The sequence below is a fragment of the Phaseolus vulgaris genome, chromosome 11 (genome assembly GCF_051622355.1).
Source record: "Phaseolus vulgaris cultivar YP4 chromosome 11, ASM5162235v1, whole genome shotgun sequence".
Classification (NCBI taxonomy): domain Eukaryota; kingdom Viridiplantae; phylum Streptophyta; class Magnoliopsida; order Fabales; family Fabaceae; genus Phaseolus; species Phaseolus vulgaris.
The window spans coordinates 23909744-23923050 of NC_143508.1; the positions used below are offsets into that span (position 1 = coordinate 23909744).

A 13307-nucleotide genomic window follows, 5' to 3' on the forward strand; every position below is an offset into this window, starting at 1 on the left:
TATTCACCATGTACGAGGATTCCCGCTAAGCATCCATGGCTGAATGGTTAAAGCGCCCAACTCATAATTGGCGAATTCGTAGGTTCAATTCCTACTGGATGCACGCCAATGGGACCCTCCCTCCAAAAAGTCTATCGGATTTTTGTTCAAGAATGAAATCTTATTGGATCTGTCCAATTCATCCTTTGGAACCATATCACATCCTCGATAGGATGAAATAGGATGAATTGAGACGGTATTTTGTAAGTACATAATTATCTTGAATAAATTCACTATTTCTTTCTTTTCTGATCGCCTGGAAAGAGCAAGATGTTTCTTTTGTTCTTTTTTCAACAATTTCTGATCTCTAGTAGACCTATCAGTAGGATTCGAACCCAGATGAAGTTCTGACCATCTGTCAGAGAAAAAAGAACGAGTGGCTCTGTATCAATGGAATCTCATCATCCATACATAACGAATTGATGTGGTATATTCAAATCATAACATATGAACAGTAAAAACTAGTATTTTAATTGAGACTAGAACTCATAGGGAAGAAAATCTATTTATGAATGGAATAAAATATGCAGTATTTACAGACAAAAGTATTCGGTTATTGGGGAAAAATCAATATACTTTTAATGTCGAATCGGGATCAACTAGGACAGAAATAAAGCATTGGGTTGAACTCTTCTTTGATGTCAAAGTAATAGCTATGAATAGTCATCGACTCCCGGTAAAGGGTAGAAGAGTACGACCTATTATGGGACATACAATGCATTACAGACGTATAATCATTACGCTTCAACCGGGTTATTCTATTCCACCTCTTAAAAAGAAAAGAACTTAAATCAAAATACTTAATAGCATGGCGATACATTTATACAAAACTTCTACCCCAAGCACACGCAATGGAGCCGTAGACAGTCAAGTAAAATCCAATCCACGAAATCATTTGATCTATGGACAGCATCGTTGTGGTAAAGGCCGTAATGCCAGAGGAATAATTACCGCAGGGCATAGAGGGGTCATAAGCGTCTATACCGTCAAATTGATTTTCGACGGAATGAAAAAAACATATATGGTAGAATCGTAACCATAGAATATGACCCTAATCGAAATGCATCCATTTGTCTCATACACTACGGGGATGGTGAGAAAAAATATATTTTACACCCAGAGGGGCTATAATTGGAGATACCATTGTTTCTGGTACAGAAGTTCCTATAAAAATGGGAAATGCCCTACCTTTGAGTGCGGTTTGAACTATTGATTTACGTAATTGGAAGTAACCAACTAGGTTTACGGCGAAACCTAGAAATCGATCACTGATCCAATTGGAGTACCTCTACAGGATAGACCTCAACAGAAAACTGAAGAGTAACGGCAGCAAGTGATTGAGTTCAGTAGTTCCTCATATCAAATTATTGACTCTCGAGATATAGTAATATGGAGAAGACAAAATTGTTTCAAGCACCGACAGAACCGGAAGCACCCTTTGTTTCAAACAGGGGAGGGCGGGTTATTCACATTTCATTTGATGGTCAGAGGCGAATTGAAAGCTAAGCTGTGGTAATTCTAAGGATTCCCCCTGGGAAAAAGAGAGATGTCTCCTACGTTACCCGTACCATGTGGAAGTAGCGACGTAATTTCATAGAGTCATTCAGTCTGAATGCTACATGAAGAACATAAGCCAGATGAAGGAACGGGAAGACCTAGGATGTAGAAGATCATAACATGAGCGGCAGATTTGGATTCCTATATACCCACTCGTGCGGTACTTCATTGTGCGATATATAGAAGATCCATCTGTATAGATATCATCATCTACATCCAGAAAGCCGTATGCTTTGTAAGAAGCTTGTAAAGTTTGGGAAGAGGTTTTTATTGATCAAAAAGAAGAATCTACTTCAACCGATATGCCCTTAGGCACGGCCATACATAACATAGAAATCACACTCGGAAAGGGTGGACAATTAGCTAGAGTAGCTGGTGCTGTAGTGAAACTAATTGCAAAAGAGGGGAAATCGGCCACATTAAAATTACCTTCTGGGGAGGTCCGTTTGATATCCAAAAACTGCTCGGCAACAGTTGGACAAGTGGGAAATGTTGGGGTAAACCAGAAAAATTTAGGTAGAGCCGGATCTAAATGTTGGCTAGGTAAACGTCCTATAGTAAGAGGAGTAGTTATGAACCCTGTAGACCATCCGCATGGGGGTGGTGAAGGGAGGGCCCCAATTGGTAGAAAAAAACCCGCAACTCCTTGGGGTTTTCCTGCACTTGGAAGAAGAAGTAGAAAAAGGAAGAAATATAGTGATAATTTGATTCTTCGTCGTCGTACTAAATAGTAGAGAAAATAGAAATTGTTTCTTCGTCTTTACAAGAAAAAGGAGTAATTAACTGTGACGCGTTCACTAAAAAAAAATCCTTTTGTAGCGAATCATTTATTAAGAAAAATAAATAAGCTTAACACAAAAGCGGAAAAAGATATAATATTAACTTGGTCCAGAGCATCTACCATTATACCTACAATGATTGGCCATATTATTGCTATCCATAATGGAAAAGAACATTTACCTATTTATATAACAGATCGTATGGTAGGCCATAAATTAGGAGAATTTTCACCTACTCTAAACTTCCGAGGACATGCGAAAAATGATAATAGATCTCGTCGTTAACGTTCATTTTAACATCCATTTTGAAAGAGGAATGCATAAATCAATAAATATTACAAAATTGAATTATTAGGAAAATGAAGTTCAACTCATTTCTTTTAGAATTCATGAAATTCATGAAATAATGAATAATAATTGATCCGATCGGTCATCGGTAGTCGATGACGTCAGCATCAGAGAACCACGTGGACCACTCGCAAGGTGACACGTGGACCAGGTGGCAGAGAGGTTAGGGGGACGATCGCCAAGAGAGGTGATCGGTGGTCAGTAACCAAGTGACCACCAACAGATCAGGCGGTAGAGAGGTCGGGGGACAGATCATCCGGGATGGTGATCGGTGGTCAGTAGCCAAGTGGCCACCAACAGATCAGTTCTCAGACTAACGCCTGAAGGCAGAACGCGAGAAACAGATAAACACTGATTAGTCATCGGTGTATTGTCATCGGGGTCTCGTGTTACACGCAGTTAAACTGGGAATGAGGTTCCCAGCGAGAGCGTTACGCATGGACCTCGCTGAGGGAACTAGTAAACCAGCCAGTGCACGAGAGTGGCCTGAGGGAACTAGTAAACCAGCCAGTGGTTGGTGATTCCCTCAACCCATTACGTGCATGGCATCGTGAAGGGTAAGCTGTATACGCAGAGAGCAACGTTTGGTGAGTGTGCCTAGACCAGCCACACCCGACGTTCTCCCAAGAGTATGCGATCTGCCCAGATAAGAGAAACATCCTACGTTACTCCGCGAGGGCGTAACTTAGGCCCACAAAGAGAAGCGCTAGAGCCCTTCCAGTAAGTGACACGTGTGTGGTTAGATGTGGGTTGCAGGCCTCCACGTGTCATCATCTGAGAGGGGTGCGGTCCAGACAAAAGAGCACTCCGTACCACTAAAGGTACAGACAGGCGCAGCCAAGCGCAGACATGCGCAGACTCTCTCGCTCCCCATTGCTGATTCTGAAGGTACGCTTTCTCTGAAAAGCATAACAAGGTTCTGACACATGCCAGAAAAGTATAACAGAATTCTGTTATGCCCAGAAGCAGGGAAAGAGAGATAAAAGAGAGAAGAAGAGGGAGAGTGGGGGGAGGAGAAAAGAGAGAGACGAAAAACAGAGTGCAAGTTTTTTCTCACACACGCATTACTAGTTTCCAGTTTCTGGTGGTTCTGTTGGACTAACTTGATCGTCGGAGTGCAAACGGCCACTAGAGGCGCCGTCTGTGTGTTTTGCAGGTCACATTTGAAGGTTTCTGAGAGAAAGTTCGAAAGGGTGATTCTGCAGGAGAGGCAGTCGTGTAGACAGGGCAGAGAGTGCCACGAAGCGATTCCTCCACGTTCAAGTTGCCGGCGGGATCATTTGGCGCCCACCGTGGGGCCCGAGTGAATCATTGTCCCATATATACCACAGTTTTAAAGCTTACCAGAGTTTAATCAGTTTCTTTGATAGAGAAGGATGCCTAGAAACAGACAACCATCACCTGCGCCATCCGCTGACGAAGGAGCTGTGACAATGGCGCAGGTCCTGGAAATGGTGCGCACGCTGCAGGACAACGCTGCAGCGTCGAAAGTTGAACAAGAAAGGATGCAGACGGAGTTGGCCGCGTCGCAAAGCAGGAACGATGAGCTGAATCGTGTCAACGAAGAGTTGAGAAGGACGCTGCAGGCGCAGAGGGAGCACGTTGTTGACGAAAGGGTGTCTAGGCAACCCTCACCTCCAAGGGCATTTCCCATGCCATTCTCCCCTGAGATCATGGGAACCATGGTGCCTCCCAACCTGGTGGGGGTAAAAGCGTCGTTCAAAGGGGTAGAAGACCCGGAGGCGCATCTGACGGCATTCCACACCCAAATGATGCTGTCTGGGGGCTCAGACACTGTGTACTGCAAGATGTTCATGAGCACACTGAGCGGAATCGCCATGGAGTGGTTCGTGAGTTTACCAGAAGGGCATATCACGTCTTTCTCTCAGTTCTCGAAGCTCTTCACTAAACAATACATCGTCAACAAGGCACCCGCAGTGGTGTCCTACGATCTGTTCGACGTGCGCCAGTACCAAGGTGAGTCGCTGAAGGACTACCTCAACCGCTTTGGGGCACAAGTGGTTAGACTGCCCAGCAAAGATGAAGATATGCTGGTGCACGCGTTTAAGAAGGGAGTGCTGCCTGGCCCTTTCAGCGAGTCTCTCATCAGGAGCCATCCCAGCACCTTTGCAGAGATTCGACGACGTGCGGTAGCGCACATAGTGGCAGAAACAGAGGTTTCTGAGAAGAGGGGAAGTGTTGCACCACCCAGACCGCGTGGAGGGCAAGGAAAGCCACAGCAAGCAAGGGTGCATGAGGCCAAAGAGGGGAAGAAGGTGCGGGAAAAACCTCGTCCCTATGCACCAGGCAAAGACCAGAGCAAGGGGCGTGCAAGGGAGAATAACGCACCCCCAAGATACAACTTCATGGTGGGATTGGCGGATCTCATCGCCCTTCCTGCCGTAGCAGCAAGACTACGAGTACCAGAGAAGACAGATAAGGTACTTGGAAGGAAGAAGGATGAATGGTGTGAGTTTCATCAGGCCTTTGGCCATACACTTCATTCCTGTTTGGCGCTGGGACACCAACTGGCAGGGTTGGTGAAGTCTGGTTTTCTGGCAGATTACCTGCGTGAGCCACAGGGTGATCGCGCGTCAGGATCCCAAACTGGAGAGCAACAGCACGAAGTCCCTGTGCATGGGGAAGTGCAGACGATCGCTGGAGGCTTCTCTGGTGGGGGATGCACAGCTTCACAAAGAAGGAGATACACTCGATCTGTGATGGCGGTAGATGCAGTGAATGAGAGTCATTACCCTGAGGTGGACATTATCTTCAGGAAAGCTGACCTACGAGACGTTGTCCCGCACGACAACGACCCTGTGGTCATTTCTCTCATCACAGCAGGAAGACGGGTGCATAGAGTACTCGTAGATCAAGGAAGTTCGGCGGATGTCATGTTCTGGCCAACATTCAACAAGCTATAGTTGTCCCCTGATCAGTTAAGGCCGTATACTGGTTGTCTCTACGGTTTTGCAGGGGATCAGGTAGAAGTGCGGGGATACATCGAGCTGAGGACAACGTTCACTGACGGAACGACAGCCCGCACGGAAAAGATAAAGTACCTGGTGGTGAATGCCCCTTCTGCGTACAATGTCCTGTTGGGGAGGCCAACACTCAATAGACTGGGCGCAATACCATCGACAAGGCACATGAAGTTGTAGCTGCCGTCGATGGAAGGGACCGTGATAACCATCAAGTCGGATCAGGCTGAGGCAAGACGCTGTTATGAAAACAGCTTGAAGCAAAAAAGAAGTGTGTGCCATGTCACCACAAAACCACCACCAGGCGTGCGCGAAGAGCGATTGGCGGTCAGGGAGACACAAGGCGCTCAGAGGATGGAGAACGCTGCGGTGGGGGGCTCCCAGGTGGCCCAAGTTGAGGAAGAAGAGGAAGGCACGATCACTCCTCGCGAGTTAGGGATCGCGAGAGCGGTCATTGCCAGTGAGAGAAGGCCCCACCCAGCTGAAGGGTGGGTCGAAGTGGACATCAGGGGAAGAAAATTCAAGTTGGGGGGATCCCTCATTGAAGAAGAGCGAAGGCTGATCATGGGTGTGATTGAGAAGCACATGAATGCCTTTGCATGGTCAGCATCCGACATGCCAGGAATCGACCCCGATTTCCTCTGCCATCGTCTATCGATGGACCCCATGGTTCGACCGGTGCGACAGAGGAGAAGGAAATTCAACGAGGAGAAGAGGAAGGTGATCCACGACGAAGCGCAGAAGCTCCTTGTCGCAGGGCATATCAGAGAAATCCAGTACCCCGAGTGGCCAGCGAATGTGGTACTGGTGCAGAAGGCAAGCGGCAAGTGGAGAATGTGCGTGGACTTCACTGACCTCAACAAGGCGTGCCCCAAGGATTCTTACCCCCTACCCAGTATAGATGCTCTAGTTGATAGCGCCTCGGGGGGAAAGCTACTCAGCTTCTTGGACGCTTTCTCAGGGTATAACCAGATCAGGATGCACCCAATGGACGAATGCAAGACCGCGTTTATGACGGAACGGTCTTGCTATTGCTACAAGGTCATGCCATTTGGGTTGAAGAATGCGGGGGCTACCTACCAGAGGCTCATGGATAGGGTGCTCTCGCCCATGCTGGGAAGGAACGTACACGCCTATGTAGATGACATGGTGGTTACATCCCAAGAGAAGAAGCATCATGCAGCTGATCTGGAAGAGCTATTCACCACCATTGCCAAGTACAGGCTGAAGCTCAACCCTGAGAAATGCATATTCGGTGTGGAGGCTGGGAAGTTCTTGGGTTTCCTCTTAACAGAGTGGGGAATTGAAGCTAACCCGGAGAAGTGCGCAGCAATCGTGGCAATGAGGAGCCCAACGACGGTAAAGGAAGTGCAGCAGCTCACCGGTCGCTTGGCAGCCTTGTCCCGGTTTATGTCCGCTGGAGGGGAGAAAGGTCACCCATACTTCCAGTGTCTCAAGCGCAACAGCAGATTTCTCTGGACACAGGAGTGCGAGGAGGCCTTCATTAAGTTGAAGGGGTATCTGGCAAGCCCACCAGTCTTGCGAAAGCCCCAGGTAGGCATCCCTCTTCGTCTATACTTTGCTGTTACGGAGAGGGCAGTCAGTTCAGTCCTGGTGCAAGAGCAGGACCAGGCCCAGAGGTCTGTTTACTTCGTAAGTAAGGTGCTGCAAGGCCCTGAAACAAGGTACCAGGCCCTCGAGAAGGCGCTCTGGCGGTGGTATTCTCAGCCAGAAGACTCAGGCATTATTTCCACAGCTTCACAGTGGTGGTGATGACTGATCTGCCTATCCAGAATGTATTGAAGAAACCTGATGTGGCAGGAAGGATGGTCAAATGGGCAGTAGAATTGTCAGAATTTGACATTCAGTACGAGCCCCGAGGACCGATCAAGGGGCAGGTGTTCGCGGACTTTGTAGTCGAGCTATCATCAATCGCGACACCTGCAGAAGGGCTAGATTTCCGATGGGTGTTATCGGTGGATGGCTCCTCTAATCAGCAGGGAAGCGGCGCTGGAGTCATCCTGGAAGGACCAAACGGGGTACTGATCGAGCAGTCCCTCCGTTTTGCCTTCAAAGCTAGCAACAATCAGGCGGAGTATGAGGCCCTGATCGCAGGAATGTTGCTAGCAAGGGAAATGGGAACAAGAAATCTGCTGGCCAAGAGCGATTCGTTACTGGTCACTGGGCAGGTTACGGGGGAGTTCCAAGCAAAAGATCCCCAGATGGCAGCCTACCTGGGGTATGTGCAGCTCCTGAAGACGTCCTTCGCCGAGTTTGAGTTAGTGCACGTGCCAAGAGAGCAGAATGCCCGAGCAGACCTGCTTGCCAAGCTGGCCAGCTCAGGCAAGGGGGGGAAGCAGAGGACCGTCATTCAGGAGACCCTGAAGGTGCCGCGCGCGTTCGTATCAGACAACCAGGTGCTTCATGTATGCAAGTCAATGGAGCGTCTAACGATCGGTCATCGGTCGTTGACCCAAGAAACGCTAAGAGCACCGAGGGTGAGATCGCGACCCTCAAAGACCGATGAGTCGATGGGGGTTCATGCGGAGAAGGAACCCGACACCTGGATGACGCCATACCAGCTATACTTAGAAGATGGTGTACTCCCGCTCGATCTGGCAGAGGCAAAAAGAATAAAGAGGGGTTCAAGTAAGTTTACTCTTATAGATGGAAGCCTATTTAGATTCGGATTTTCTCACCCTGTGCAGATCTGTGTACACGGCGAGCAATGCACCAGACTAATGTCTAAGCTGCACGAGGGGGTGTGCGGAAGCCATGTAGGTGGTCGCGCTTTGGCAAGTAGAGTACTCCGCGCGGGGTACTACTGGCCAAAACTAAAGGAAGATTGCATAAGGTTTGCTCAGCGATGCAAACAATGTCAACTGCATGCAGATTGGCACAAGGCACCCCCTGAGGAGTTGAGGTCCATCCACAGCCCGTGGCCGTTCCATACATGGGGGATTGACATCCTAGGACCCTTTCCCCTGGCGACAAGGCAGATGAAGTTCCTCATTGTGGCCATTGAATATTTCACCAAGTGGGTGGAGGCAGAGCCAGTTGCACACATCACCGCACAGAAAGTCGAACACTTCGTCTGGAAGAACATTGTCTGCCGCTTCGGAATACCCAAGAGGCTGGTCTCCGACAATGGCACCCAGTTCACAAGTCATCAGCTGAGAAAGATGTGTGAAGAGTTAAAGATACAACAGGTTTTCGCTTCAGTGGAGCACCCACAAACAAATGGGCAGGTGGAGTCAGCAAATCGAGTGCTGCTCAGGGGGCTGAAGCGAAGACTAGACAAGGCCAAAGGAGGCTGGGCAGAGGAGGTCCCCAGGATTGTATGGTCTTATCACACCACCCCACAGTCCAGCACCCATGAGACACCCTTCAGCCTTGTCTATGGGACAGACGCCATGATTCCTGTGGAAATACAGGAGAGCTCCCCCAGATTCTTGAACTTCGTTGCTGAAGAGTCCAATGAAGAGCGTAAGGTGAATCTGGATCTGCTAGACGAAGTGCGGGAAGAGGTCAGAGTCAGTGCTGAAGCTGTGAAGAGAAGAGTGGAGCGGAGGCACAACTCTAAAGTGAGGCCCAGGCGTTTCCAGGAAGGTGATCTGGTGATGAGAAAGGCGCATCAGAATGACATGCAGAACAAGTTATCCCCAAAGTGGACAGGCCCATACAGAGTGGTGGAGACATTAGAGAACGGAGCCTATCGCCTGGAGACTTTGGAAGGAGGAGCAATCCCCAGAACATGGAACGCCACCCATTTAAAATTTTATTTCAGTTAAAGTTGTACAGTAATAGGCATTCTCGCGCTAAAAGACACATGTTTGTATGTGGTGGAAACAGCTGAACAGACAAGGGGGCACTCTTTTCCCTAAGGAGGGTTTTTAACGAGGCCACCCAATTAAAGAAAAATTCCAGCATATAAAGCGTGCTCAAGTATTAAAGTTAAAATCCTCCTTGCCCCAGGTGCAAGTGCAGGTGATTGGTTAGGCCCTACTTGCCCTAGGCGCAAGTACTGGCACCGGTCTAAGTCTTCCTCACCCCAGGTGTGAGCTCAAGCAGTTAAAGGTTTGAAAAGCCAGGGGTGCTAGTAAGACCAAGGGGGGGAAAGGAAAGGTTTTGACAAAACGTCCTTACCCACTTGGCATACACCAATATTGGCCCAGTAAGACTCTTAGTTAGAAACCCTTCTCACCCCAGGAGTGAGACAGGGAATGAGCGACTCAACCCGCCAAAGGGTGATGATCTTGGGGGAAGTAAAAGGGGTTAGCGAGAAACACTTTTCTTTCCCCAAGACGAGGCATCACTTTGAGTGATCGATGTCAAAGTCCTTTATGCACTTAGCGGTAGAGCGACAGAGAAAGCCAAGTAAAGACTAAAGAGCGATCACTGATGAGTTGTCGGTAATTGGCTAGTAGTGCAAAGCGGCGCACGAGGACTGTTAAACACCAAGCTGAGGGAATAGCCAGTCGTGATCAAGAGAAGCAGATCGTGCTAAGCCTAAGCTGGTTAACACTTAGTCGTGCGCAAAGAGTAAGAGAAGCAGATCACGCTAAGCCTAAGCTGGTTAACACTTAGTCGTGCGCGAAGTAAAAGACGAAGCTCAAGATCGCGCTAAGCCTAAGCTGGTTAACACTTAGTCATGTGCGAAAGGAAAGGTAAAGCCCAAGATCGCGCTGAACCTAAACTAGCTAACAGTTAGTCGCGCACATAAAGACAAGCGAAGTTCAAAGAAAATGCAAGGGAAGAAACTTATGCAACCAAAGAAGCTCATACAAATTGAGAGTTTACATTCATAGCCAAGTCTTATACAATTCCAAAGTGCGAAGAAAGAAAAACTGTACAGAAGCTAAATTTACAGAGAAAAGAAGGGTTTAAGGAGTAGGGGGAATGAGCTTTCCATCCACCACTTCATGGTAGATGCTGAACTGCGAGAGGTCCAGGTTCGGGAGAACGCATTTGATTTGCTCGAGTGCTAGCTCGAATCCGTCTCTAAGGGCATCAGCACCCACATTCATCAAATCGGCCTTCTCCACCTCCAGTTCCTGCTTTGAAGCCTCCGCAGCATCCCTCTCAGTGGTGACGGCAGCAAGGGAGGAGGCAGCCTCAGACAGTTTGCCCACCACCTCCTCGAGTCTTTTCTCCCCAGCAGCAGCTGCTTCTTTGGCGGACTCGAGCTCCCCCAATAGCTGAGTGTTCTGTTCGCGTAGGGAGGAAGTCTCGGCCTTAAGCTCCACCACCGCGCAGTCCAAGGAGCCAACAGCTTCCCCCATCAAGATCTCTGTCTTGATGGTCTCTTGGACCTGCGCTAGGTACTCCCTCCTAGCTTTCTCCACCATGCCCCACATCAACTCCACAGATCCTTGGGCAGCTTCAAAGTCACTTCGCAGTGACTCCTTGTCATGCTCAAGATCCTTCACCCTCTTCTCCAGGGCTAGTTGCTTGCGATGCTGGGTGGAAAACTCCAGAGAGAGCACCACCTGCTTGGCCAGGTGCATATCCACCTCATCACCACTCCACTCAACAAGCTCCCGGTTGCTTATGAGTTGTCGGACCAGGGTGATGACCCTGCTGAAGTTTTCGTGGTTGGCCCCAAAAGTGCTTGGGCACAAGCTGGACCCCCCACCTTCAGCAGTGGCGGTGGGGATTGGCAGTGGTGGTGGTGGACCCCCAGCAAGATGAGCAGGTGGACCAGGTGATTGGTCTGCTGGGGGGGAAGATGGCAGTTGGGAAGTTGGAGGCAACTGCTGGCCTGGAGAAGGAAGGTTGGTAGGCTCTGAGGCAGTTTGAGCGCAGGGAGGAGGGGAAGACCCTTCCTGATGGAGATCAAGCCCAAGAGAACATGGAGGCCACTCATCAAGCTCAAGAAGAGGTGGAGGCACAAATGGAGGACGCCCATGGAGGTCAAAGTCCACCTCAAAGGATTACAAGAAGCATGTTCAAAGCCTTGGGAGCTAGAGGACATTTATTTTCTCTTTTTGTAGTGTCTTTAGTTGAAGGTGCTTAGAGGGAAACCTTAGAAACCTCTTTTGTTATAGCATCTTTTAGGTTTTAGTTAGGAGCTTTAGGGGGGTGTATTAGTAGATAGGTGTAGGAGTAGAATAGGGGGTGCCAAAGTGAAGGAAAGGATCACACCTTCCTTGCCTTGCTTTTGAGCGCCGGTTCTAGCTTGTTTTGGAGGGAATTTTGTTTTGTTTTAGCTTTCAATTTTCAGCACCTTAGGCTATAAATAGAGGTGCCTTCCTTGTAAATTTCAGATTTGAATTCATCTAAAGAAACTATACTCAAAATTGGAGTGAGCATTTGGAGAGCTTTTGAGCTTCTACTCTAGTCTTATCTTGAAGGACCATGGTTTCCTCAAGTGGCGGCTTCCACACTCATCTAGGAGCATCCATACTTCTAGTGGCGTGAACATCCAACCTATCTTCCATCTTCATGAGCATTCTCTTCTCCTTCCTTTCTTCTCTTTCAATTACTCTTGTTGTTTTGTGTTCTTGAGCATTTTTTGGTTCGGCTGTCCTTAATTTTCCAGCACCTATGTTTTGGTTTTCTAAATTCTGTTCGGTACATTTTTTGTGGTTTAATTCTGTTCGGTCTTCTCTTTTATAATTCCTTTGTTGATTCAATTTGACAATATTTGGTTCATCCAAATGAGTTTGGGAATTGGTACTTGTATTGGTGAGTTCTTGACTTAGAACCATGATCCAACTTCTAAGAAAGTGCCTCTATATTTTCCAGCTCAAGGTGATTCCTCAAAGTGTCAAGAATCTTGTTCTATGTGGCTATTGGAATCACATCATGTGGTATCATGAGTCTTAGGTTCATTCTTGTTTAATTGTTGAGTTGTGTGCACTTTATTTCAAGAGCTCTTTTTAATTTCTTGCAATTTAAGTTTCTGTTTTAGAATTTTAATTGAGTATTATTGCTGTTTTTCTTTTGCTCCAAGTGTTTGTGGAAAGGTTTATGGCACTCATAATTCTTATGAGTATGGTTGCTCTTTTGGAATGGCATTATCCTTCCTAGAGTTTACCTTAAGCTTCCTTTCACTTGTTACAATTTGTGTTGTGTCTTTTAATTTTTGAATCATGTCAAGTTTTGTCTTAGTCATGTTATTCCATATATGTCATTACTTCTAGTAGTACTTTTATTGTTTTGATTGTTTCTTGCTTTGGTGTCATATAATTTTCTGAATTGATGTTGATCCTTTGTGCATTTTCTTTTTAGAATTGAGTTCATACTTCCTCTACTTCCACCACCTCAATCTCCCCAGGCTGGAGAGTTGAGGCCCCCTCAACTGCTGACCTTTTTCTTTGGCGGTGCACCAGAGGAGAGCCTGAGCTCTCCTCTTCAGTTGAAGCAGCAGTAGCAGCAGCGGTTGAAGCGGAAGCCCTCACCAGCCTCTTCCTTTTCTTCCCTAGCTCGGGGCCTTCAGCTGGCGCGACCGAGAGTGGAGGGGCTGCGATGGGCTCTGTTGTGGAAGAAGAGGAGCCAGTGCCCTTGGCTCCCCTACGTTTGGCAAGCTCCAGCAGGGCTAGCTTCCTATCTTTTCCCGTCATCGAGTCTGCATACATGGAAAAAGGAAAGGTTAGATGGC

At 47.8% G+C, this 13307-nt stretch overlaps 1 non-coding gene across 1 annotated transcript; it reads left to right on the top strand.

Annotated features, from left to right (window-relative positions):
* Positions 1-29: 29 nt before the first annotated feature.
* On the top strand, positions 30-103 carry TRNAM-CAU (transfer RNA methionine (anticodon CAU)). The gene has a single exon. It is a non-coding gene; the product is annotated as a tRNA-Met (tRNA).
* The last annotated feature ends 13204 nt before the right edge of the window (positions 104-13307 follow it).